Source organism: Passer domesticus, chromosome 1 (genome assembly GCF_036417665.1).
Source record: "Passer domesticus isolate bPasDom1 chromosome 1, bPasDom1.hap1, whole genome shotgun sequence".
Classification (NCBI taxonomy): domain Eukaryota; kingdom Metazoa; phylum Chordata; class Aves; order Passeriformes; family Passeridae; genus Passer; species Passer domesticus.
The window spans coordinates 97,969,160-97,993,496 of record NC_087474.1 but is presented as its reverse complement, the minus strand read 5'-3'; the positions used below and the strand labels follow the sequence as shown (position 1 = coordinate 97,993,496).

The 24,337-nt window shown below is 37.8% G+C and overlaps 2 long non-coding RNA genes across 4 annotated transcripts in view; one reads left to right on the top strand and one right to left on the bottom strand.

Annotated features, from left to right (window-relative positions):
* Positions 1–243: 243 nt before the first annotated feature.
* LOC135306534 (uncharacterized) lies at positions 244–19,612 on the bottom strand. Its single transcript, XR_010367339.1, has 3 exons — positions 19,548–19,612; positions 11,355–11,443; positions 244–575 (listed from the first exon to the last, which is right to left on the bottom strand). It is a non-coding gene; the product is annotated as an uncharacterized LOC135306534 (long non-coding RNA).
* Positions 19,018–24,337, top strand: part of LOC135306522 (uncharacterized) — a 21,554-nt gene continuing 16,234 nt past the window's right edge. Inside the window, exons 1-2 of one of the 3 annotated variants that reach the window (XR_010367336.1) lie at positions 19,018–19,446; positions 23,747–24,046. This is a non-coding gene — a long non-coding RNA (uncharacterized LOC135306522). Of the gene's footprint in view, positions 19,447–19,715; positions 19,790–20,053; positions 24,047–24,337 lie in introns of those variants that run through there. The other 2 variants (XR_010367334.1, XR_010367333.1) reach the window with 2 other exon arrangements.

The following is a 24,337-nucleotide window of genomic DNA, read 5'->3' as shown; positions in this document are numbered from 1 at the left end:
GAAAAAACAAAATAGATCCTTTCAGCAAACTGTTAAAAACTAGATTAGTTGGTGTTCAGTCACTATAGAAGTCTGCCCATGTGTGTCCACATAGTAAGACCACACCTTGGCAGACAGATCTGATTTTGTATTTCTGAAGAATCCGTATTAGATTTATTTGAAAACCCAGTTTTCCTAAGATAAATTCTCTCCAACTTCCTGGTAGCCTCATAAGATATCAGTTTGTAAGAATCTCCCCAACTTATCTTTTAGAGTGTTTTTGTCTGACAGTTTCCTTTTACATGTAAAAGTTGATGAGCCAGTGGTATTCCTTGTACCTTTCATTTGTCAGATGAGAGCCCTGAGCACAGGATCACAGAGGAAGGGAGGGAGCTGGGAAGGCAGTTGCAGACAGTTGCTTGCTATCACTCCAGATCACCTAGGTGTGGACTAGCTCCAGCAGGAAGACGTGCAATCATATTAGCACAGCTCTGTGCCTGAAGGAATGATCCCTGCTGGATTGAAGTACCTGCTCTGTCTGAAGATGTTTGGCTCCTTTTGTCTTGTAGTTCCCCAACATCTCTGAGGTACAAGGCCTACGGGAGAGGAGAATGAAATGGTCATACTGGCTGAAAAGAACTTTTCCCCTTCTCAGTTAGAAGACTAGCATTGTACCCCAAGAACTTTGGTTGCCATAGTCACTGAGTGGATGGAAAGCTTTGAACCTTGAAGCAAAATCTTCCTCAATTTTTCTACCCCATAAATCTCAGGCAAAATCACCTAATCTTTATGCTTTGATTTCTGAAATCTCTAATAAATCTTGCTGTTAGTGCTTATAATGCTGAACTTAAAATGATAATACTCCCTTATAACATTGATCTTAAAGATTAATATAAACTTCTTAATGACTGCTTACTTTGTTGATTTTGTAAAGCTTGGGAAGATGAAAACACTATGATCACAAATATGTTAATTTGAATGTAAGTGTGCAGTATCTCAGAATTTATTTGCTGTCTCTGACAGAAAAAAGTGCAATCTTGCTGCTACCATCCAGTAAAATTCCAAAATAATGAAATATTTTTTTTTAGAGAAAAAAAAAAATACAGGAATAGTGAGAAAGCACAACCTGCAAAGTGAAACCCATGAGTGAAATTTGCAATCAGAATTTTTGGTATGTTCCTTTTCATTAATGAAATCTGTACTGATGTATTCATATGCTGATGTGTTAATGCCAAAGGACCAGATTGTTAATTTCCTTTTTTTTTTTTGCATCTCAGATTTTTTTTCTAAGTATATAGTTATTTAAAAACATTTAGCAGCAATTAAAAATTTTAATTTGTTAACAATGGAACTGTGTATCCATTCAATAATTTACATAGCTATTTATGATAATATCAGTAAAAGATGGTATTTAATTTGTGACTAATTAATTTATTTTCCAGTCTTTTTGCTTTGCAATGGAAGGGATTTCCACAGGATTCACAACAGTTTGGCAGTGAGTAGCCTACAATTTCTTTTTTTACCTCTCTATGTGAATATTACACCAGGTTTAATTAATCTATTAACATTTTAAGCATAGTTGTTGACTTTCTATTGCTCTTAATAAACAGAAGTATTAAGTACTTCAGATGATGCAGTGATTATTGCTTACAAGATTTTACCATGATTTAAAAGTTTTTCATAATTCCAAATAAATATTTATCATCACCAGTCATAAAAGATAAAAGGAATTTTATCTAAGCTATTAAAATTTTTGGAAGAGCTGCTGTTTCTCTGTAGGTATTAAGCATAAAGTATTGTCCCTTTGGTGAAACAGGGACACCACACTACCCTCTGCCTTTATCTAGTGGCAAGTTCTTTCTCCTTGTACATTTGTTCTTACGAAGGTAAGTACTTTGGGATTTAGCATCATGAAGGACAAACAGCTGTTTTGTAACAAGTTCAAACTGTGCTAATAATTGACAAGACCAGTGTTACTGTGAATCCTGGACAGTGTTTCTTAGCATCAAGTGCAACATGGCTAGATCCATGTATTCCCATTTCAGAATATGAGCACCTGTTTAGACCTGCCCTGTCCCAAAGAAACTTTGTCTTAAAATGCTAGGGGCTCTGCAAGGTGAAGGTAACTGTTTATAGGAGGAATTTTATGGCTTTTCATCCACACCCACACCGACCTCCTTTCAGCTACTGCTCTGCCAGATGCATTTAATTATTGCCATAAACTGTAAACACTACTGCATGACCATTTCCCCTTTAGCAAGATTGTGTGTGTGAAAAAAGTAAACAGATTGTATAACAAAGTGTTCTCTAGCTGTCAGCAAGGGCTTTGAAAATAAAACACTTCCCTCCCGACTCACAATTGGCTGACAGTCGGCACATAATGAATAATAGCTCCTGGGGACCAGCAGAAAGATGTGTGGGAAAACTTTAATTAAAAGCTTGTCAGTACAATTTTACCTGGGTGACATCACCTGACTGAAATCCTGCTGCCGGGCTTTGTTGTCTATAGGATCGCAGGTAGCGCACTTGTTTTGCTGACAGCAAACAATTCAAAAAGTACTTCAAAACACTGGGGGGAAGATGCTATGCTGCCAGTAAAATATAATCTATTTGTGGTGTTCTAATTTTCTAATTAGCAGCTGTAGAAGGCTCTTCTCCATTGTGGGAGGAGGGTGACAAACAGGTTTTTGTAGCTCGTTATCTATGATGCCCTCTTGATTATGCATTTTCTTGACATTCCATTCCAGAAAATTGTGTTCCAAAATCAAATACATTTCCAAATGTAGACAGCTGGGCTTGAGCCAGAAGTAGAGACCTAGCACCAAATTCCCAGCTTGAAACTCTCTTATATATATGAAATCAGAGCACCAAATCCAAACAGACTAGAAGTTCACAGCAAAGGACTTTCTGGCTGTGCAAAATTCCTGAGGAATAGGAACTTCATGCTGGTCCAACACACTAAATCATGCAGTCCAAGGGATGGTAATGGGTTTGATACTGTCCATCTCAAGCTGCTGGTAGCAACGAGGTAGTATACATGCTTTTGTATACTTCTTAATGTAAAATGGGAATGGGAATCTGAAAGCCCAAACTTGGCCCTAAAGTTGCAATTAGTAATATTCATGAAAAGAAACTTTCATCTAACACTGCTGAAATCGTTAATGCTAGTAAAGCTTGGCTATTTTACAAGCAATTTGTAGTAATGGAGAGTAGTTTCTCATAACTTAATGCTAATTAATTCAGTTACATCATGATCTAGCTCAAGTCCTGAGCTGACTTTAATGTGAATAGGCTGGATCTGATCCAAAAGCCACTGAGGCCAAAGGGAGGCCCTTCCACTGATTTTGAGAGAAGTTAGTTTGGGTGTGTAGATGGATGGAATTTACTTACCTGACAGAGGAGAGACTCTCACTGAATTGTGTGTTTGCCTCCTTATGAACATTCTCTCAATTTCCTTAATTTTATGCAATTATGATTGGCCAAATGTTGAGGAATGTATTATATCTAATTAGTGGTGAACAAAAGTAAACAGGAGGTTTATTTTCTCATTACATGCTAAAATTAAATGCTATTCTTGGGCATGTATATGTGAGTAATAACACAAAGCAACTCCCACATAAGACTAAAGTGAAGGTTTCTAAAATCAAACACTTCTAGTACAACCTTTCTGTGCCATACACAGTCTGAAGATTGATCAAAATTTTCTTTTTTTTTTTTTTTTTTTTGTAGGAGAGACTCGAGTCAGGCAAGTGGGAAGGAAAACTGGAGCAATTAGCTACTAATTTTCCTTTTTTTTTTCTGCTCTGAAATGCTGTGCAATAACTCCAAATTCTTTAGTAAGAGATATGCCCATCTGGATAGTGAAAGAAGAGCAGCTGCTTTCATACTCCAAAGGACAAAGAAATGTTATAGTAAAATGTAAAATAGTTGGCATTTGCTTGTCAAAATGCCCATCACTTACTTGGTGACAAAAAATCTTTCTAAATTTCAGTTAGTAATGCCAGAGCTAGATTCATCAAGGCACCTTAAGAAGGAGTTTTGCAGCAACTGAGCATTAGGACTTTCAAGGGAGGCCTGGACTTGAAGTGCTGTGCATGAGCCAGGAGTTTCTGATTAGGCTAAATGATAGTTGGCATTTTGAGGAATTTCCCCAAAGGGGACTAAAATCAATGTGGCCAGGCAGTACCCTAAAGTCAGATCACTGAAAATTCATTGGCACCACGGCATTTCCCTTGTAATTTTTCTGTCTTGTGTAAATGCAAGAGTGAATGTGTAAGGAACTGTGTTTTGGGAACGAGGGGAATAAAAGACACAGCAGATTAGGCTTTCCTGCAAAGAAAGAGATACTACAGCTTTATGTACTTGATGGAGAAGCAGATGTAACTCACTGTTCAAATCCTGAACAGGGGAGCCTTTTCCTGCTTCAGTCACTATTTAATTGTGACATAAAAAGCAAAAAAAAAAGTGAAAAAATTCAAACAGTAGTGTAAAAAATGTGCATTGCACCTAGCCACTTCTTCCTTGAAACATCTCAGGAAATTCTGCATGTAAACTCATAACTCAAACCTAGTTTTCCATGAACTGAGAAGATAGAGACAAGGGCACTTGTGCTTTTAGAGTAGTACAGGCAAAATCCCTTAATGTAGTTCCTCAAATATGCCTGTGCCATGTGTTGAAAAGGATGGAATTTAAGGCATGATTCACTACCATTTATGTCATAATCCTCCTTGCCTTCTTTAGTACCTTTTTGGTTGAATCATCTGAGGAAGCCATGAGTTTTTGGAATTAGTTGAAATTAGTTGAAAACCAGAATTTTCTCACAGTGCAATATTAAATATTTCAGGTGCAGGCTCTTTCATTCATCTGTGTTTATTCTGGCTACCACAATATTGTCACTGTGTCGTTCTTGCCAGCCATTTATTCTTACATCATTATTCAAGAACTCAAGCTTCAGAAAAAAAAATGACCTTTGCTGGCTAACAGTAGTAAATTTGAGGATCAGAATAGAGCAATCTAGCAGGTGTGGAGAGCAGGAAGAGAATATCAGTTGTGTCATGAAACTAGTTTTATGATTTCTTCCCAGTTCTTGTAGTCAAGACTCTTCTTCACATACTCCACAATAACTGTGATTCTCAGCAGGGTTCATGGGGAATGTAGTGGATATTCTTTTCCCTTCAAGCAGTTTTCCTTCATATACACATATATTAGTGATACAGTACAGAGATGGCTGCAGTCTTTCTTGTGCATGTAAATCTAATGTGATATACCACAGTTTTGCATAGATGTAGTGATGTAAGTGAACTGTCTGCTGTTGCTTTTAGTAAGTAAATTCAGGGTCAGATAAACCACTAGGCTATGAGAAGAGAGGGTTTCAGTTACTGGCACAGATTTCCTGTGTGATCTTGAACAAGTAATTTATGATCTGATTCATTAAACTGTAAAGTATTAGATGACTACATTTTAAGCTATTAGCAACATTTTGGTGCATAATTGTAAAGAGTTTTTTAGCTCTTGTGTGTTTTTTCTGCTTTTTATGTTTTGTCTTTTTCTTTTGGTGGGTTCTTTTTTTGGGTTTTGGTTTTTGGTTTTTTTTGGGTGTTTTTGTCGGGGAAGGGGAGTTTTTGGACGGTTCAGGAACAGAAAAAAGCACATGTCAAAGGGACCACTTGGATTTCTAGGCTTGGCAACAAGAAAAGGTTGCATTGAGTGTACAGGCACCCTGTTTGAAATTCCCACAGCATCATGGAGGAAAGAGCCTTTGTCCTTTAGATTTTTGAGCTTAGACATCTCTTCCAAAAAAAGTGGGTTTAGTAGGTAAAAATACATAGTCATCAATAAAATATTAAACCTGTCTATTGCCTACTTTTTTAGTTGCTGGTTTATAATCCTTATGCTTTCTTTATGTAGATGATGGGTTTTTTTCTCTTCAATCCTGTATCTTCCATGAGGCCAAGGAAAAAGAACATGTTATATTTTTCCCTTCCAGCCTGACTGTCAGTAAGGTTAAGTAGGTAAGAAGCAGAATGCTTCTTTGGCTTCTGAAAGACACAGGTTTGGAGTCCTCTGAAAAGGAGTGGCAAAACAAAGTAGCAGTACCATGTTTTTCATAATAAATGGTTCATGTCTTTCTGTTTGCAGAGGCAGTAGCAATGGTTGCTGTGTGTTTTTGGGAGTATGTATGATGGTTCAAGAACAGATGCTTCAAATAACCAACAGGATCAGGCACATCAAGGGCAGCTGAGATTACTCAAGGAACCTCAACAGTGACCAACCTCATATTAGAGGGATCACACTTCTGTAGATGGATTGAATGACTAGGTAACTATGTAATTGTGTAACTTACAGACTTTGAGGTCATCCACTACAATCAAAGTGGTCTTAATGACATCTGAGAAGAAGTCTTCAGGTGGTGGCAAATTTATCCACAGATGAAGACATAACAGCTTCTTGCCTAAGTCCTGCTTTATGTATCTCAATTTTTCAAACTTTCTTCTTTCTTTTTTGATCTATTCATAGGAAGGCTGTGAATTTCTTGTCAATGAGAACAAATATACTCCAAGTATTTCTCCAATCAAAATTTATGAGCTTACTTGTGTAGGTGGGAAATATGTCTTTCTGTTGACATTTAGTTATGCCTTGAAGGAGGGTTTGAGAGTTCTTAAAACCATGCCAGTTATACAAGTAAGCAGATGATAGTTGTTTTCATCACCACAGGGTTGTTACAAAAGCTAGTAAGAAAAGTATAAGCAGACAGTTTTATTTATTATTTACATATTATCAAAGTGAAGGAAGCCTCCTTTAATTTAAGAGAGCTATGAAAAAACCTATAGAAACCAGCTTTGCTCTTGCTATTTGATGAACTGTAATCTTTGATTGTACTTGATGATAAATTAGGTGGCTGATCTCAGTGTTCAGTCTGATTTACAAGAGATTCTTTTGAAGTGATAAATGCCTATCAGCCTGCAGTCTTACACTGTAGAACAGAAGGATCTGAACATACTTGACCAAACAGCACTGTGTTTTGTTTCTAATAGATAATTCAAATGATGCAATATAGAGACATTTTAAATCAGTTGCAAGCAGTGAAACCACTGTGTTGGTACTTTATTTTCAGACTGACAAGTCTGAAAACAGAAGTTAACAGAAAGTCACAAGTCATTCTTGTGACAAGTGCGTGAAATCTAAAGAACAGATTCCATATGGTGTCATATTTCAAGTTGTATGTCAATGACTTCATCAGAATGTTATACCCTTCCAGTAGGAGAAATGATACCTTTGAAAACATGTGTGGCTGCATGTAAAAAGTAAGCTCTCCCTGTCTTCGGAGAGAGCCAAGACACTTTCTGCTGAACAGGCAGACAGAAGAGAAAGAACAGATGTAATTATCAATCATACACTGTCATTAGCCCTGCTCTTAGGATCTGCTGAAGAGCAGAGTACACACTGGTCAGTTACTGGTGCAGATTGTAGCTGTCTTCATTATAGATTTCTTGTCTGCTGGTTATACTCCAACATAGTGAAGGCAGGATTAATCTAAATGTCTGACAGTTTGAGCCTGAGGACGGCTGCCAAGTCTGTACGCATTTGTTGCCACTTGGACATCCTCTGCCAACTCCACAAGTGGGATGGTCTGATCCACAGAAATTACATGCACCAGTGTAAACTCTAATCAACATCCTGTCCATATATGTCTGGCTCCTTTTTGTCATGGTGGACAGTGTACAGTTCAGATCTTCAGAGTTCAGATCCACTCTATCTACCATCACAGAATGGTCGCCTATAGTGTGGAAATGAGGCTTCATACCACTCTTCAAAGGAATCCAAATCTCTGAGTTCCCAATGGAGTTTCCTAACACTGAGTTACACACAGCAAATATTTAGTTCATTGTTTCTCCCCCAAACTAGCTCCACCATAGAAAAATATTTGTGTCTATGCTCAAACACTGCAACATTGTGCATAATTATATATTGCCGAAGATAAAGATGTACCTAAAAAGATTAAGCTCAAAACGCTTTTCAGTAGTAGAAAAAGGAAAACCAGAGGTGCTTAAGTTAAGCATTTCTATTTATTTCCATTCTGGATGGCAGTGAGAGAAGCTGCTAATTAGGACTATTGAGACTAATTAGGTTACTGAGCTCTTTAAAGTGTATAAACAAAAATGGAGACATTAATCCTAAAGCACACATTAATGAAACTGAATTTTATACTCTGTATCTGAAAATACAGTCTAGAATCCCCTGTTTGAAGTGACCTTGTGTCTCTGTTTCTGTGTCTTTTGAATTCAGATGATTCCTTGTAGATGCTGTAGTTCCTGAACACATTATTTTTTAAAATTTAATTTTGTTTTAGTTGTGAGCAGCATCTTGCAGAATCATAGAATATGCTGAGTTGGAAGGTATCCACAAGGAGCCTGAAGTCCAGCTCCTGGTCCTGCACAGGACTCCCCAAGGGTCATACCATGTGCCTGGGAGTGTAATCCAAAGTGTAAGCCAACCTCCCAGCTCTTTGTGCATCACAAAAAGAAGCAGATCTGCCAGTCTAACTTCAGTTCCTTCAAGGAGACTTCAAAGAAACAAGCAATCAGATCAAAAAATCTGCACCTACATCCTAAGACTGGAGCAGTAGAAATAATAAACTATTACAGAAGAAAATAATTCTCTAAGATTAAAAAATAACAGGGGAAATATTTTTTAAAGCTCCTCATCTTGAATGACTTCGTGATATCCTGGGAAAAAACCCTAAGTAACACCTGAGAACATTATTAAGTCTCAGCGCTCTATGGATGAAACAATTGTTTGTGCAACTTTGCATTAACATTTCAGAAAAAAAAAAAAAAAATTACTTCATCTTGGGCTTTGTTCTTGCCCAGAAGTAAATGTGAAGGCCAAATATTCTGAAAAGTACACAGATACTCTTTCTCTTTGGAATTGTGAATGGACCAATTGCTAGACTGCCTGTTTCAAATTTATACTATCTGCTTAAGTCTGTGATGGGTAACCAGTATAAAACAATATGCAAGTAACCAGTGAAAAAATATCCACTGCATAGGTCATCATAGGTCAAAAGGGCCTGGATGATTACAAAAAACTCTGAATTCCCCTTTAAAAAAAAAAGAAAAAAAAAGAAAAAAAAGAGAATCTATTTGACAGTCCTTGAATTCAGAGCTTTAGGAATCAAAAAGGGGAAAAAAAGATTTCAAACATATTTCTATGAGATCATACATAAGCTACTGTCAGAATTGTAGAGATGGTTAAAATATTTGCACAACAAAAAAGAAGCTGTAATAGTTCTGCTTAACTAAAGAACCTCTTCTATGTTTGAAATAAGCGGTAAGTCGAGCTACTTATATAGTTTACTAACCAGAACAAACCTTAGTGCCAAAGGCCTAAATCCTATCTTGAGCGTTCTGCTTGAAGTATGAAGTATGTGAGGTTCTGACTTTCTTCTTTAACCACAAGGATACTTTCAAAGTTTAAATCCTGATAAAAATGAATAGTGAACACTGATCCTTGTTAGAACTCAATTCTTCCAGGGGACTCTTTATAACATAAACATATAATAGTTCCAGGGCACTCTTTATAACTGAAACCAACAAAGATATCTAATGCAAATAAAATAGACAAGGCTCTTCATTTCATTTCAAATTGGCCTTGCTTCATGGCATTCATTTCAGTGGTTTCCAAACCACAGCCTGAGAAGCCTCTTAAACTTATCATACAGGATTCTGTTCCAGTAATGTTTTCAATCCTCATGTATCAAACAGACAAATTCTCAGTACCAAAAGGCACTATGCACTGAACAAATATTGGCACTAGTGAATCTATGTTTTATTGCTGAATATTAATTTCAATATATAAAGCTATATAAAAATATACACGCATAATTTTATATATGCATAAATAACCACTTGTACTATAGATATAATTATATATAGTAAACACTGGGTTAATGTTGGTATGAATCATCATTTGCTTTTAAGAGTAGCTGCCTATGAATATCTAGGAATATGTAAATATCAAGGCATGATCTTCAGTAAAACAAAAATAAGGAAAATCTGTAATCATAAAAGTTTTCTTTACACCGTTGTGAGTTTTGTACTTTCCAGGTGTGACATGGCTGCTGTTGAAAAATGCTTCAATACTGCAGTGCTTTGTTCAGAAGGCATCTAGTGTCTCATATGAAGTTTTACAAGTACAGAAGAGAATTACCTAGAAGTTAAGTTCCTGAAGGTACAAATGCAGGTGGAAAAGCAGTTCCTTCCTACCATGTCCCTGAGTTGCAGGTCCCACCCGTTAACAACCTCTGACTTCTTTGATTGGAAAGGCTCCACATATTCCCTTGGTTGTGCTGAAACATTTTCTTCAGTCACTCCTGCTACTTATCTCTGTGCTCTTCACATCATGCCTCTTTCTTTGCACCCTTGCTGCAGATTTCCTGTTTGCTGTGTTTTTTTCCCCTATTACCAGTTTCACCAGTTGCCCCAAAAGCAATACTCAGCTGTGTGTATTTGATGAGACTATGGAGATCACAAGCTCCCTCAAGATTTGGGATGTGGGAGCTAAATCACAAGGGGGTCTATTCCCTGGATGCTTAGCTTCAGCTTCTCTGAAGATTCAGCGTATATGGCAAAATAGCAAAAATCAGACTTATGGTCCTTCTCAGCCCCCAGCCCCACATGCTACTGCACTTAGGGGTGAACCACTGTGTAGAAAAGAAATATCTTCTCTTTTCTTGTTATACTGCAAAGACATATTTTCACCATTTAAAAAAATACATTTACCATTAAAAAAAAATACATTATTTTTCATTTGTACTTTCATCATTATTTGGTCAGAACTGACAGGTTTAAAATGAAACTTATTTTAATTAAAAAAAAAATTAAAATCTTATCTTCTTTCCCCTGAGAGAAGAGAGAGGAAATGATTGTTTCAAATGATTTAATAAAAAAAAAAAAAATTATCTTAGTCTTCACTTTTCCCAGCAGAAAAAAGAAAACAAAACCAGAGAAAAGTGTTATGGGGTTTTTCTTCCCCTTTTTCTATTTCTAGTTTCTTTTGGAAATTTTTATATTTCACTACCACGATTCTTCCTTTGTTTTGGCTGGAATGTGCACAGTGCAGAGGTCCAGCAGTTTGAATATTTGATTATAACAGAAACCGACAAACAAATTAAAATTTGTGTAAAAAGTTCAAAAATTCTCAGACAACTAAAAAATATTTCTATAAACATGTTTATCTCATGTTTTAAAATATTTCTTTTTTTTTTTTAATTTTTGAGGATGCTCATTAGGGGATGGTTAAATCCAAGTTTATTAGTAGGGAAAGTTCTAGAGCATCCTTCAGTTCTACTTGTCTGAATTGATCTTTCCCAATACCTTTCAGAGGTGTTAGCTATGATTCCACATGAAGAAACATCATCCACTCTTACTTGTTCCTCCTTCTCCAAGGCAGAGGTTTTTCTTATCTGTACAAGACAGTTAACACACATCAGGAAAACACAATGTTTATGGTAGGTTTTAGTAAGTAGTAGTAGGGCTAGCTCAAAAAAACCAAATATTGGAGTTTTTTTTTATTTATCTGCTTTTTGTGCACCTAATCAAATGAATCTGATCAATGGGGTGTACAACTGAATTAGCACTGGAATTAAGTTGCTCTGTACAAGAGGATGATTCCAGGATTTTTTCTGGGATAGAAGGGTTCCCCTATCTAATGACTGGGTTTTCAGTGGAATCAAGTCAAGGAAAGCTGTCTCAGCCAAGAATCTCTTGATTCCTGCACTGAAGGAGTTTTGAGCACTAGAATCCCTTTGTGTGTTTTTCTCATCTGACACAGTGGCCAGAGTGTAGTTTAATGTAGTTAATGTTGCTATGCAGGAAAACTATATCTTGTAACAAATTTTGCAGAAAAAAAAGATGAAGCAACAAAGTTACACCCAGAATTAACTGACTATGTCAGACCATTTTTCATTCTTGTGGTCAGAATATGATAAATTTATTTAGAAAAAGCAGCAATTACTATGAAAAATTCAATTTATCAGACTAAGCTAATTTTAAACATACTGTATGTAAACTGATGCTGTACTGCTCATTAACCATACATAAACATGAATTGGGCACTTGTTAAAAAAGTGTCTTGTAAATTGGTAAATATATGCTAAATCTGTGGGACTAAGAAAATTCAATATCAGTATCAAATGAAAATGACTTTTGGTAATTTATTGAGACCAAGGAAATTATCCCCAGCAAGAAAGAGTGATTGATATTTAAAATGGGAATAAACCCAAGAATTCAGAAACAGGTTTCAATTGAATAATTTATTTTGTCTATGGAAAGATCTACTATTTGAAAAGAAGTTATTTCCTTCATTTACTTGATTGCTTTTGTGAAGTCTCATTAAGCAGTTCCCAGTGATGCATATGGTAATACGGAGCAATGTCTCCTTAGAACTTTATCATAGTGTAATCCAGCCCTTCTGGCATATATTTTACATGTGTAATTTCTACTAGGAAAATGTCTTATGGTGGATTGAAGAATGGGTGAAAACACATATACTGAGCACATTAACCCAGTAATCTACAAATGTCAAAGATTAAGTTGGTTTTACACTCTTGTATGTATTATTGTATGTCATTCCCAACCGAGTTTTCAGACACTTCCTTTTTGAAAAAAATAGAAGAAAAGAAAAAAGAAGAATAGTTGGAAATCAGATCATTGTCTGGTCTCCATTTAAGCAGCATGTTAAATATTCTGTAATACTTTTACACCTAAGTTTAGATTTTCTCCCTTTTTTTCCCCACATATTGCCTACTCCTATCTACTTTTGTAGTTATATGTCTCCTATTTTAGGGAAGCCAGAAATTTATGTAATGCAGTTTAGTTACAGCGGCATTTAAGAAATTGCCTCTCAGAAATTTGTACCACATCACAGATCTTTTAAATGAGACTGTAAGATTCTGATTGTGAAATAGTGCCACCCTTTAAAATAAAAACAAAAACTCAAACAAAAATTAAATTTTCCAATAAATCTCTATCACTTTAAAGGAGGTACATAGGATCTTTTTTGCCCTAAAATCTAACCCAATCAAGACAATAAAGAATTACTACATGTGTCAAATATTAAAATAGTGAGAGGCTTTTATATTGCAAATGCTATGGCCTAGATGTACATGTCAGCGTGAACTATCACGTATCTAAGACTATTCTTGGCTTTCTAAGTGCAAAATAGGGAACCCATTAAAGATTTTAAATTGCAAGCAAGCATAAATGTGAATGACCAGTAGCCAAATAAAGGAAGAACGACTACAAAATCAACAAGCAAGCATAAATGTGAATGACCAGTAGCCAAATAAAGGAAGAACGACTACAAAACCAACAGCTGTATTGACTTTTTCCTGAAAATATACCCTAGATATGCCCACTGTTTAGATTTCCAGGACTCTGTCTCTTTCTGTAAGATACCCACATTCTTCATGCTCAAAATGCCATTCAATACAGTGAATTGGTGTACTGTCTCTTTCTCCATTTTGAGGAGTGATCAAAGCAAAAAGACATTTTTGGGAATTTGGGAGCCTTTGGAGTTTCTTAGATAGCTAACATTTAGATCTTGACTTTACCTCTGTACAAGAAGCAAACGTCACAGATTATTTGATTATTTTAATTATTTTTTAATAATAGGTGTTCTTGTGAAAATCTAATTGTGGGTCATATAGATTTAACAGTGAAATAAATAAGTCTTGAAAGTAGAGGTTACATCTATAAGCGACCTAAATGCATTTCCAAGCATTTGTTATTTAACGTGTCATTTTTGTTCTATTAACTGTGCCTCCTGTGATGATTTATAGCATACTTGATTGGGCACAGTGTTATTAAAACAATCTCATCCTTAAATAATATGAGTATGCATATTCTCAGTAAAATTGAGACCTCTGCATATTACTTTAGATGTGTAGAGTAGCCTTAAAATGAGTTAAGCTTAAAAGAAAGGATTTGCAATTTGAAACCATACATTCTACATTTGTTTATTAAACAAGAAAACAAAACCAACAAAGCAACATCCTTTTTGATCTTAAAGAGAGAACTGAACAACCATAAAGAGTATATTAAAAAAGTCTCACAAAGCTGTGGCTTCTGGTGGAGGCTGGAAAATGGTAGCTCAGCCAGACTTCTCGTGTACTTCAGCAAAACAGAAATCACAACAGTAAAAGTCAAAAGAAAGAAAAATTGGACCATGGATGCATTGAAGTGCAGAAGTTAGTTTTTCTGCTAGGGTTGAGTAACTGCTTTATTTTTTTTTTTTTTTTTTTTTTTTTTGTGATTATGAACATGCAAAAAAAGTTATATGATGTGAATGAAAGAAAGAATTGTATTTCACTATATGGTTCACTACTGGGTAAAGCAGCTAATGAACAGATTTTTCAATAGGTGGACCCACAGAAAAATATCGTTGACAGATAACTGTTCCTAAGAAAGCTGGCTATAAATCATTTATTCAAAACAGTAACTGGAAGTTTTGCTTGTCAGATTTTTAAAAGGAGAGAAGTGTTTTCTTGAACTTTTGCCTGACTTTGGCTGCCAATATATTACTAGCACCTGGGAGAAGCCTCAGGCTCAAACAGTCAAAAACACATGAAGTTCCATTTTGATTTAATAAGGGTCCCCTTCCTGTAGTAGACTTTGTTGTATTACTTAATTTATTCTTCTATTAAAATGAAAAAAAAACCAACAAAAATCTGTCCTAATGTCTGAAGACACTTGAATGTCAGTTTAAAGTAAAAGTTGCTCTCATTATAAAAAGTATATCAGAATTTACTTGCTTTTCTAATTCTTGTTGACTCATCCTCAGCAAATACTGTGAGTAAAGCAGAAAAAAATCCTGCTTGTGTTAGGAAGAACCACATGTGTGAATGTCACTTGCAGAGACAGTTTGTATATCTTTCAGATTTGTAATAGACACCACTATTATTCCTGGCTACGCATGAGATCCTGGAGAAGAAAAGTCTCTTTTCAGCGCAGAGAGGACACAAAGACTGATGAACTCTCTCTACTTTGCTATATTCCTGACTTGAAAGAACAAAGAATTAAGGTAGTTCAGTCTTGACACTGGCTCAGACCATGGCCTTTCGCTATTCCAGTGTGATGGTGTCATAATATTCTATGTACTGGTGGTTTACAAAAGTGTTTTTGGACTAACAGAAAAGAAGAATAACACAGCACATCTGTGGCATGAATGCATGGAAGAGCTCAGCCCTGTATATAAAACCACAGAATGTCCCTGTATCTAAAACCACAGAAGTTTGCTAGAACATGTTTTTTATTACTTCCTTTGAGAACTTCAGGAAGGAATTGAAGCAGGAGGAAATAAAGGGATAAATATGATCTCATTACTGTGATGCTTCTGACATAAGGTTTGATTTAATTTCCCATTTAATTATCTTTCTGGCTTCTGTTTTATGTGAATAACTTCATGCACATTTTCAAATCATGAGTTCAAATTTGAAGACAAAATTCCTGAAGATCTCATTTTAAAATCTCTTGAACTTTTTGAACCATTCTACTCATAAGTGGCTCCTTTAAAACATTTTAACTGCTCCAAAAATTGGATCATTACTGTCTCACTAAATTTAAAATATATATTACAGTAAAAGAAATTGTGGCCATAAAATTTACTGTCTTTTGCTCATTTTTCCAATATTATGTCAATAACATTTTACCTATTTGGCCATTCTTTTCAATAATTCACAAGGGTATTTCAGCCAATCAGCAGAATGGAAATACTTATGTTCAGAGAGTTACAGCATCAGCGATGGCTTGACTGGCCATTGACTTCCCTTTTTCAATGACATTCAAGTTACAAGCTACTGCAGGGAAACACAATTCTTAAAATCTGCAATTATGTATTTGAAATTTCAGTTTTGCCAAAATATGTCAAAATCACTGTGTACTTTAAGTTCTTAGAATATATAACTGCACTTTCTTTTGTGATGGCCCATAGCTGAGAGATTGTAAAGGGTCCTTCCATTATAAAGTTTTTAAGAGACTTTTGTGTCATGTGAATATCACAAGCCTTTAAAGGAGGGAAAAAACCACCAATTAATGCTATTGTAGGCAGCCATAAGTATCACAGTGAGGTTGCTATTAGAATGTGAATTTTCTGTACTCTACTTCAGAATGCTAACAATTGAGTTACTTTTGGCCTTCATGCAGACCCAGCTGCATAAAAGGATGTTAAACATTTTCCTATCCATACAGATCAGCAATAAAATATCATCTGGGATGTATATACTCTCTTGCAGCAGGGAGGCAATACAGCAGCTATACTGTAATACAGCAGCAAATACGAATGTTTAGAAAGCAAGTATCTAATTTTCTTCCTATTTAGTACTTTGTATTCTACTGTTTGGAGCAAGAGGAGGTTGATTTCCAAGCCTCTAGTACTGTAGATGGTGGCGGGAAGAAGTGGTCTAGGAGATGAGGTATTTTGCAGGCTGCATAGTCAAGTTTGAAGATTTTCTTGTGCTGTATGCCCAACCATAGCCTAGTACAAACATACCAGTTCAGTTCTGGCTAAGTCTTAGTTGCAATATTAAACTAATTTAATATTAAATGAGGAGAGGAGAGGAGAGGAGAGGAGAGGAGAGGAGAGGAGAGGAGAGGAGAGGAGAGGAGAGGAGAGGAGAGGAGAGGAGAGGAGAGGAGAGGAGAGGAGAGGAGAGGAGAGGAGAGGAGAGGAGAGGAGAGGAGAGGAGAGGAGAGGAGAGGAGAGGAGAGGAGAGGAGAGGAGAGGAGAGGAGGATGCCCACATGATGACACTTATGCTAACAGCAGGACATTTATCCTGAAATGAGTAGTTCTATTGGTAGTATCTTCACTGCTTGCAAGAACAGCTTCACTGTTTCCTTGGGCTGGCTGCCACATGAATATATCCAGCTACACACTTCTGCTGATCCGGTCAGCTCTTCACAACCCTTTGTCCATGAGAAAAAAACACCAATAAGATTTGCCAGTGATCACAGTTCTGCACTTGAGATAAACCACTAATCTGTTTTGTCTTATTATTATTCATTAAAATGCCAATACAATAACTTTGTGGAGTACTAGACTGGAAGACTTTTAAATCTTTAAAGTGTTTTATGTTTTCTCTTGAACTTCCCAACCTGACATCTTGAAGGAATTTTACAGTAACCCGCCATGGTTCATGCTGGATAAAGCAATTGCTTCCATACACTAAGTTAGTTCTACATGTGAATGTCAGTAAAGGATAGTCATTCACATAGCTGTGCCTATGATAGCATGTGTAAAACCTGTGCTGCCATTTAAAATGGCAGTTCATTGATGTAGGGGCATGATAAAGCAAATGCCACAGTCACAAAAACGTCCCAATTTCTTCTGCACCCCAATGCAGTTGTAGTCAAACTCAAGAGCAGCAAAATTAAAAGTTCCAGGGATTTGATTTATTCATATGACCACCCAAGTAGGCCTGTTCTGCAGCATGCTTGCATGTAACAGTCTTAGCAATGACTGGTGTACCTGCCTGTTACACCCTTTTTTTGCAGTTTCCAGCCTAGGGCCCCAGGTGTGGGTGTATTGGATAGTAACGATTAAGCCTTTCATTATGTTGTTTCATTGTCAGATTTCTTTGCTCTCAGGAAGATCAGAAAAGACATGTAAGCTTCTCAAACTGAAGTGGTTTCTCAGTTGGATTTCTCAGTAGCCATCGTAGCAATTTCTTGTTCAAAAGAATACACAATTTTTACTTATAGGTCTAGCAATAGAGATGAGCAATATAACCGCTAAATATTTTCAAATATTATTCAATCAAAAAAAAAAAGGCTGAAATGTTAAAAGTTAAATTAAGTTCTGTGAAGAATGTTTTCTTAATTATAGCACCACTCTTCAGTAAAATTGTGTGTCCATTAGGCCTTTACCTTCATGCTCTGTAGACTAGTGTAAATCATAGCTTTATCCAGTTGAGGACTGACAGATAGTTGAAATAATATTTTATCTTTAGAATGGCATAAGTTAAGAAAATCAGAAAACTAAAGCAGGCTATCAATCCCACAGCAGTAACAATTGTCCACAAAGCCTTCTGGGGACCTTGCTGGATTGGTCAAAATGGGAGATCACTGCAAAGGTGGTAGAAAGTCCGACATGGTTCTTCTGGCAGACACTCTTTTCAAGTATGGAAAGTCTCAGGCTTGAGTGTTATGTATCAGGGCCAAACTCTTTTGTTCCAGAAGGGTTAAATATTGTGCCTCTTGGGTGCTGGTGGGAGTATCTCTGGAGCTAAACACCTTTTGATTCCAGTGCTCAACCACTCTCTGGGTGAAAAACAGTTTCCTGATATCTAACCTAAACTTTCCCTGACTCAGCTTCATGCTGCTTTCTCAAGTCCTGTCACTAGTCACAAGAGTGAAGATTTTTGCGAGTTAGTTTTCCCTTCACAGCTTCTTGGTCATGGGTCATATACCCATGTAGAAAACATGGTAGTCCTAGTGATTTGTTGGTGGTTATTCACAAGGAAACATATTGGACATTATAACTGTGGAGAATCTTTAACAGTAAAAGACATTGATAATCACTAAAGAAAGACAATACAAGGTGAATATATCTCCTGAGAAGTCAATCTGGAAGACACATTCTGAAGAAAAGGAGAGAGAGAAGCTGTGTCACATCATCCTGCAGAGAAACCCTGCAGAAGGAAAGGAGACCCTACAAGTAGGGCCAGAAGAACGATCCAGGAGCTGTTGGCCTGTCAGTCTAACATCAGTGCTGGGGGAGGTCATGGAGCAGATCACCTTGAGCAGAAGCACCTGGCACATACAAGGCAACCAGGGCATCAGGCCCAGCCAGCATGGACTTAGAAGTGGGTCATGCTTTATAACCTAATCTCCTTCTATGACAGGGTGACCCCTCTGGGGGTGAAGGAAAGGCTGTGAATATTCTTTATCTAGACTTTAGTAAAGACTTTGATACCACTTACGATGGCTGGTGGGTTTCCCAGTTGGCCATGGGTCACAAGTGTTTTTCCCCAAGGCTCAGTAATGGGGCCAGGACTGATAATTATCTTCATCAGTGATCTGGATGAGGGGATTGAGTGCACCCTTGGTAAATTTGCAGATGACACCAGCTTGGATGGGAGTGTTGATCTGTTGGAGGGCAGCAAGGCACTGCAGAGGGATCTGGACAGGCTGGATCCATGAGAAAAGGCCAGCGGTTTGAGGCTCAACAAGACAAAGTGCCAGGTCCTGCCCTTGGATCACATCAATCCTGTATAGCGCTACAAGCTGAGGACAGAGTGGTTGGAAAGCAGCCCAGCAGAAAAGGACCTCGGAAATCTGGTTGACAGCCAGATGAAAGTGAGCCAGTCATGCGCCAGGTGGCCGAGAAGGCCAATGGCATCCTGGCCTGCCTCAGAAATAGTGCGGACAGCAGGACTGGGACAGTGGTCATCACCCTGTTCTTGGCACTGGTGAGACATGCATATGTGGCACTTAGAGACATGATTTAGTGGTGGACTGTTGAGGTGTGTTGTTCCATTCCGTCAGAGTTCATTTGTTCTGTTACCTCTACCTGTTAAATGGTTCGGTCCTGGGATTCCCCTTCCTCCCCTGGTAATCCCTCCCCATATGTGAGAGTTGCCAGTTTGTTGTCTCCTCTCCTGTTTCCCTGGATACCTTCTGTTAACCCCTCCCTGAGTTCCTGTCCGTCACCCACTGACCCCTCCCCTTTTTCCAGAAAGTTCTCCCCTCGGCAGTGGGTGATTGGATCAGGGACAAGAGTCCCTCCTTACTATCTTCCCCATTCGTTAGCTGGTGTGTCCCTCACAAGTGTGTTCCCTCTTAAGTTCCCCCTCATTGGTTATTGTATTGTCCCCACCCTATTGTTCCACCCCCCTTTATATGCTATTGTATCCCCTTGCTCCTCATCTTTTCTCTATGGCTCCCCTGCAGACAGTAAATGTTCAGACTTTGTCCCTGGGAAAAGTCCCTCTTTTCCTTGTGTGCTTTGCCTTCCTGCTGCCCACCGCTGCCTCTTGCTAAGACGCTCCCTGGACGCCCCCGGCACATCTGGGAAGTGCCCCTCTGCTGTCAGCTGCTGTGCCACAGCTCGGCCGGTACAATCTCCTCCCTGGTCTGGGGAGTAGAGAACTTAGCAGCGCAGCAGTGGACTTGACAGTGCTAGGTTAACAACTGAACTTGATGACCTTGGAGGTATTTTCCAACCAAAATGATTCAATGATGTTATCAATTCTGTGTTAGCTGTAGGACTTGTCTGGTAACTCTTCTCTTGCCTTTTTGTACTCTGGGCATGGGAGTACAGCTCATGTATTAGGAAAACCATTATTGTGTCCATGCAATTTTGGTGCCGTATATGTGAGATTTTGCCAAGTGGCTGAAGCACAGCCAAGCAGCTGCAGATTATAGTGTCTGAGGTTTGAGAAATTTTCCACCTAAATTTATAGCAAGGAAGTGATTATACCTGCTATTCTTCAAGAAGGAGGGCTTTTCAGTCTGTGTGCATGGGTAACCTTTGTCACCCTTCTACCTTGAGTTTACTGAGAAGTAGTGATGTAGCACAGTGGAAAAGATCAGCATCTGAGGGGCTGGCTTTAGATCTCATGGAAGTCCACCTGCTGGGAATATAAATATCTTCTCTGCTTTCTGTCAAGACTATTGAAATTCAGGTCTGCTTTCTGCTTGGTTCCCCTTTGCCTTCACCATCCAGGAAGATGGGGCAACAGAGATCTATCTGAAGCCATCATGAAGGATGTCTCACATCTTACTAAAAAAATGGTGCCATGATTGTCAGTAGAGTAAATGACAGAGCCCTGTTTACACAAGAACCTATGTCTTGCACAGAATTTCAGATTTTATTTCTTTTTTTAAACATAGATGAATGAGGAAATTATTAAGAACTATTATGTACAACACGAAAAGATTCAGGCTTCTGTGAAAATAAATTACTCTAACCTTAGCTTTAGAAGATCATAAACATTTGAAGCTCTAGGAGCTGAACCCACATAACCGTATCTAATATGTCAAAGCATTCAAACATGGCATAGCCTTCTGGAAAGTTTATGATCTTGAGAGATTACAGGAGGGGAAGCAATATGAACTAAAAGAAGATATGCAATTTTTTCTTGCAGACTTACATTATGTTCTCTGCCTTCCCCTCATCACTACACATTTTGGAACTTGTTAAACTGTCCTTGCTCCACAATATGCCCCTGGGAGAGGCACTGGAGGCAGTAGACAGGCATCTTTGCCTTGGGGTGGCACCTGAGCCTGCTAGTTCCTCCAGAATATAGCCTCAGGCTGTGTCCCAGCTTTCCAGACCTCCACCAGTACTTCCATCTTTCCACAGATCTGGCACTGTGCAGCCGGTACACACACACACAACTGGGATGAGCTAAACCTGAGGTAGACCACATAACCATGAAGGGAGCTGGCTTCAGGCAGCAGGGTAGGAGAGCTGGAGGGAATGTGACCTGAATGGCTGGCTATGCCTAGACTAATTTAGAGCTGTCTGATGTGGATATGTTTGTAGAATTATAGAATGGTTTGGGTTGGAAGGGACCTTTAAAGATCACCTACTTCCAACCCCCCAGCCATGGGCAGGGACACCTTCCTAAACTAGGTTGCTCAGGACCCCGTCCAACCTGGCCTTGAACACTTCCAAGAACAGGGTGTTAACATCCTTTCTGGGCAACTTGTTCCAATGACTCACCGCCCTCAAAGTGAAAAGTTTCATCCTTATAACTAATCTAAATTTCCTCTCCTTCTGTTTAAAGCTATTCCTGCCTGTCCTATGACTACATGCCCTCATAAAAAGTTCCTTTTTAACTCTGTAAGCACCCCTTTAGGTACTGGAAGACTGCTTTAAGATCTCTCTCTGGAGCCTTCTCTTCTATGGACTGAACAGCCCCAACACTCTCAGCCTTTTGCCATGGAAGAAGTGCTGCAGGCCTCTCCTCATCTGTGTGATCCTACTCTGGATCTGGTACAACAGGCCCATGGCTTTCCTGTACTGTGGACCTCAGAGCTGGACTCAGTACTTAAAGAAGGCTCTAACAAGAGCAAGGAAGAGGAGGAAAATCATCTGTCTGCACCTGCTGGCCACACTTCTTTTGGTGTAGCCCAGGATCCTGTTGTCTTTCTGGATTGATAGTGTGTGTTGAGGGTCATGCTGAGTTTCTCTTCCACTGCCACTCCCAAGAATTTCTCCTAAGGGCTGCCCTCAGGCTGTTCCCAGGAAATAGCTGTGTAAGAGCAGATAGGGTTGAGTTTTCCCATTGCTTCTGCACCATCCTTTCTGCCCCTCCCTGCACTCATAAAATTAAACTGTGTTAGGCGACAGACAGAAGTGTGTCAGCCAGGAAAAAGTTGTATTCCTTCTGGGTGGGTGCCACAGTTCAATGTAGCTATGGGGGGAGCTCTTTACACGGTTAGGGAAGGCTCTTACTCTCTCCTCCCTCTTGGAGAGCCTCCATCACCCACCTCTGTAATGAAAACTCAAGGGTCAGGACCGTGTTGTTGGCTCTACCACGTTCTGTAAGCCACTTGGCACCCCATGACATGGATGCTGACTAGTGAGCTGACAGCAACTTCTAGGCTGACATACTGAATACTATTTTGGCACAAGACAAGAAAATTTGAATGTGTCCTCTCTGGTGTAGAATCAATGCCCCCCTTATGAGTTTTAATACATAACAGGAAACAAGGTTTTGGGAATTTTTGAAATTTTTCACTTTGGTGCTTAGGAAGAGTATTTGTGCACTTCAGCTGGCACTTCCCAGAACTATTATAGCTTGAACCAAATTCATTCTGGATCGTTCAATTAAAAAAAAAAAAAAAAAAGGCTTTATTTTGCAAAATTAAGTAATGCTTCAGATTAATACATTATTTATGTTGCCAATGATGGAACTTCTAGAAGGTCTTCATGCTAAACTTCTATAAATTTTTGAGTATTTTCTGAGATTCCTTGGTCACTTTTGCTTTTTCATTAATCTTGCTTTGTTTATCAATTCCCCTGAAGAGCACAACTCTCTTCCTGGAGGCAAAATTATCAAAGACTTGTATGGTATACAGATAAGACAAATCTAATGACCAGTATTTTTTATATTTAAAAATTTTTTCTTCTAGAAATTTTTAAGCTATAGATAAACTCAAATGGGAAAGTCCAAAGTAAAACTTTGTTTGAAAAAAAATCCCAGTGATAATTGGAAAGAAATTAAAAATAATTTTCAACCCTCAAATTTGCTTAAGCAGCCCAGAAACTAAAAGAATGCCAAGCATGAAAATGCAATTAAATGAAACCTTTTACTCCTTCAGCATTAGTTCTGTGTGTGATTGTTCTATGCACAGTGCTATTAAAACATCTTAGCACCACTCATAAACTAACATAAGTTTTAAGACAGATAAGTATTACTCACTTGAAATTTCTTTCCATTTAAGAATGAAATAAAACAATCATATGAAATAGACATTGTAAGGGTGTCACAGTGAGCTCTCATGCATCAACAATTTTTACATAACTATATACTCAAGTACGTACTGAAACTGAGTATTTGTTGCCACAACGGCTGTCACACCAAATGTGTCTTCTCAGTGAAAACAATCAAAAATCAAGCATTTGTGCTATTCTTGTACTACTTATACTGAGCCTGAAGCAATAGGTTTATCTTATGTTCTGTTTAATCAAAATTACCTATTGTGGAGATGAGCATTTTCTTTGGTGCATCATTTTTATTTTAATTTTATTTCCTTCAGCATATTACAGCAACAAAAATGAGTTTTCGGAGTGCCAAGTTGTATCAAGAGTTCACTCACATTGAACTGTGGCTGTTTAGGTTTATGTGCTGGATCTACAGATACCATGAACATGAGATAACACCTTGATTTGGAAATCCTACAACAAAAATCTATATTATTGATGTGATATTTTGGAAAGAAAATTATATTTCCAGTTGCATAGTAAAATAACATTGTCATCTAGTTCATTCTGAGGAATAAATGAAAATAAAGAAAATATGAGACGTATAATAACCAGTTATTCACACTCCAGCTCAGGTAAGAAAACTTGCCAACATTCCCTACATGTTTAAGTATCATTTTTCTAGTTTTGAAATAGCTAAAGGCATTGCTTTATTAAATTTCCTTTTTAAAAATAAGCTATTAATTTTCAACCTGTACTATCTTTACATATTTTATGTTCTGTTTGTTTTTATTTAATTCCCCTGGCTTTTGTTGGAACAAATAAACCCTACAAAGCTTTCTTCTTTTCTCTAATGACTTCTCATGTGACCATAACAAGGCACTTACTGTAAACTGGAAAAAAAACCAAATAAACATCAAACCAAA